General features: G+C 44.1%; 1 protein-coding gene and 1 long non-coding RNA gene across 2 annotated transcripts in view; both read left to right on the top strand.

The window, feature by feature from the left end:
• Nucleotides 1-3,758, top strand: part of LOC114922174 (zinc finger protein 208-like) — a 38,959-nt gene that overhangs the window by 31,353 nt on the left and 3,848 nt on the right. The window lies entirely within an intron of this gene.
• Nucleotides 3,312-3,758, top strand: part of LOC107296418 — a 2,888-nt gene continuing 2,441 nt past the window's right edge. Inside the window, exons 1-2 of the long non-coding RNA XR_001549094.1 lie at nucleotides 3,312-3,332; nucleotides 3,529-3,666. This is a non-coding gene — a long non-coding RNA (uncharacterized LOC107296418). The remainder of the gene's footprint in view (nucleotides 3,333-3,528; nucleotides 3,667-3,758) is intronic.

The raw sequence follows: 3,758 nt of genomic DNA, 5'->3' as shown, positions 1-3,758 counted from the left end.
CTGCATACCCCCCCTCCCCGTGATTTCATGCAGAGCCTCTTGCTCAGCCTGTGCGCCTTTCCTGACACACATGGTGCCTTTCATGCAAATTCTTTCTCATGCACCCTTCCCAGCTTTGCCCTCCATCTCCATGTACTTCTGTCACTCCCTCATCCAACCAGATTCCTGCTGGTTTTCCTAGTGATTTTTCTTGTGGGAAGCTGGCAGGAAGTTTCCTTGTGTAACTATTGTAGGATTCAGTTAACAAAGGTAACTGGGACTTCATGGATTGGCAATGCTAAGCTATGCAGTGGCTTTTTATGAGTACATCACCCAGGGATAAAAAAATTCTGGACCGATTTGTCATTGTAAGTTGAGGACTCAGTGTTTACGGAGATTCTCATGCATCCAGGTCATGGTTGTCCCAAAGGTGCTTTTTCAAGCGGCAACTGGACTTTCTTGTTTTTTTGAAGATGTTTTGCTTCTCCTCCAAGAAGTTCTTCAGCTCTGAAGAACTGAAGAAGCTTCTTGGATGCAAAGCAAAATGTCTTTAAAAAAAAACCAAGGAAATCCAGTTGCCTCTTGGAAAAAAGCACCTTTGGGAAGTTGAGGACTACTTTCACTGTACCCAGTGCCATTCTCTTGTTTTTTGCAATCATTCCCCATTTTAAATCTCTGAACAATAGTGGAATTACCCATAGAGAAAATGTTCCCATGCGAGGTTTCTTTCCTTACTGCTGAGATCAGTTAGGAAGTGGTTGCATGAAATTCCTTCATTTAGATTGGCAAGGTGAACTGGTGAACTGTTTGCCCTTGTCTAATTTCCTTTGTTCCTTCCTTCGTTCAAACCCGTCAGTCCTAGAAGAGATCAACCCTGACTGCTCTTTAGAAGGCCAGATCCTGAAGTTGAAACTCAAGTATTTTGGCCACCTAATGAGAAGGAAGGACTCACTGGAGAGGAGCCTAATGCTGGGAAAGATTGAGGGCAATAGAAGAAGGGGACGACAGAGAATGAGGTGGCTGGATGGAGTCATTGAAGCAGTAGGCGTGAACTTAAATGGACTCCAAAAGATGGTAGAGGACAGGAAGGCCTGGAGGAACGTTGTCCATGGGGTCGCGATGGGTCGGACACGACTTCGCAACTAACAACAATAATTTCCTTCAGTTTTTGGATTCATGTAATCTACCGGTGGAAGGAAGGTCATTTTCAAGGTGGAAACCTTTAAAAGGGGTTGGTGAAACACAGGAAAAAATAAAACATTGCTTGGCATAGGATACTGGGTGAGCATTCAGAGGAACATTTTGCCTTGGTTCTCCAGTCTTAAAAAGGTCCTTGCATTTTGGCTGCCTCAGATGGAATTGTGCAGCAGGCAGAGAAAACCTTGGTCGGTGCGTCCTGTCTCATTCCCAGGGATCCTTTCTGACCTATGGAGTCCGGAAATGAGACTCAACCTTGAGGATCTGGTTACTGCTCACCACCTGTGCATAAAGAAAATCTCCCTGTTCCTCTGCAGAGAGATGAGCAACATGGAAGGGAAATGTTGGCCTGGATTTCTCTGAGCCTGAATTTCAAGCCAGGCTCTGTTTCCAAGGAGAGAACTAGGACTGTGTGTTGACAATCACTTGATCAAAAGAAGGGTGAAAGGTAGAATTGTGTGGTTTTCCTTTTTCCCCAATGCCTTTTTCTGCTTATATTTTATTTTCTATATTTGTTTTTGTTTGATTTGTACATTTTATTACAGGAAACATTTCTAATTAAAAAATAGTTTTGCGTGCACATATATGGTACCACCCTTTTTGCAAACTGCGAAATGTTTCTTTGAAAGGTTTATCACTTCCTTTAACCAAATGTAGATGGTCACCTCCTCCTTCCAAGCCCCATTTGTCTAGGGCCCTGCTGTGTATCCAACTCTTGCTTTGATCTAATGGAAACCCTTTGCAAGGAATTTTATGGAATCACATGGCATTTGCTTGGAGACAATCATGACCACCATCAATCAATGAAACGGGTTCCTTTGAAGTCTCTGCCCTGCTGGTTCTCCCACGTCTTAACTCCTTGGGAGCCAGAAGAAATTAGTTATAAATATTAGGATGTAGAGAGGATTTGATCTCTGGCAAGAACCACCACTGCAAAGGAACAGGAATCTTTAGATCAGCTTTCTGCAAACTAGTTTCCTCCAAGTCTTTAGCCCAAGTTGTTTGAGAATTATAAGGCTGCAAATCTAACTCCTTTGGAGATTTGGAAGGCTGCTCAAAGCAATTCTGCCCTCTAGTGAGATTTAAGCTCACCAACAATACAGATAAAATATTCAGAGGGAAAGCCAGTTAAAGTTCCTCCTACGTAGATGTGGTTCAAACGCAGGTTTCACTCTTCTATTAATAGGATGAAGCTGGCAATCATTTAGGGCTACACATAAACAAGAACTTCGTGAACTTCAGGGCCTAGCAACCGGCTTAGTCTAGCAAAGTTAAATAGACCCAACCCTCCCTCAGTTTGCAAAGATAGCTTTTGAGGAGTTATCCTTGCCCCCCAGGACGAATAATTGGCTGGAACAGAATTCACCGAGCCACAAATGATGTGTAGTGTTGCTATTTGTGTATGCATCGTTTCCCGCCCCCTCCCCTCATGTTGGTTTAAATTCTCGCTTCTTGCAAACAAAACCGCTGGTTCAGTTGTGGTAACTATAGGTCAGGGGTAGACAACCTTGGCTCTTTTATGACTTGTGGACTTCAACTCCCAGAATTCCTGAGCCAGCACAGCTAGCTCAGGAATTCTGGGAGTTGAAGTCCACGAGTCACAAAAGAGCCAAAGTTGCCTACCCCTCCTATAGGTGCATCCCTGGGAGATCCGAAAGAACAGTTCAGAGATCAATCCGAAGTGAAACTATCGCTGTGGTCGGTCGTGTTGAAAACCACTTGATGGCTGTCAAACTGGCGACGTCACGTGATGTGTGACTTTTTTTCCCCATTGCCAGCAATGGGATGGGTGCAAACAAGAACAGTGATTTTCAGCCTTATGTCACTAGATGGCGCTCCATGAAATGAGTATTGTAACACCCGGCGACTAGTAAGGCGTCAATACCGGCGTAGCGGAATCGATGGTTGCTGAATACTGACATCCAACGGGAGGGGGAGCGACGGAGCCGAAAGGTGTATAAACAAGCGAGTACTGGATTTCTAGAGAGGAGAACAGAGGAATCTCCTCTTCCGGCTGACCCGGAATGGAAGCGTGGAGGGCGGCTCTCCTGCTCTTCCTAGGATCGCAACAGCTGGAAAGTGAGTTGAGGACAGGTCGGAGGGAGCAAGTAAAGTTGTTTGGTTTCCTCCGCAGAGAAGAAACCAAACAGAAACAGGTCAGCTGCTGCTGCATGTTCCTTCCCTCCCCAAATTTTGTTCCAGTGGTGCTTTAAAAGTGCCTGCAATTTTCTGTTGGTTGGGAGATTTAAAAAGTCTCCTTCAATTTAGGCTTGACTGTTTGTGATTTTTATGATCTTGTTTTCTTGGAAACTGAGGAGTTTCATGCATAAAACTAGGCATTATATTTTGCAGATGTTTTGAGCACTTTTTCATCTGTTGAAGACGTTCATCTATTGAAGCCCTCGCTTTCTCTAAAATTAGACTAAGAAGTGTACACACTTCTGGGACGTGTTTGCAGTTGAAATACACGTGGAGTTTTAACATACTTTGGTAAGTATGTTTATATTTGTGTGCATATCTGTATGTGGGTGAAATGGCACAGGGGTTAAAGATGCTCTTCAGTGCTTCCAGCTGGAGAGTGA

The sequence above is a fragment of the Protobothrops mucrosquamatus genome, unplaced genomic scaffold (assembly GCF_001527695.2).
Source record: "Protobothrops mucrosquamatus isolate PMUCROS unplaced genomic scaffold, P.Mucros_1.0 scaffold2793, whole genome shotgun sequence".
Classification (NCBI taxonomy): Eukaryota; Metazoa; Chordata; class Lepidosauria; order Squamata; family Viperidae; genus Protobothrops; species Protobothrops mucrosquamatus.
This window is presented reverse-complemented; position numbering and strand designations above follow the sequence as displayed.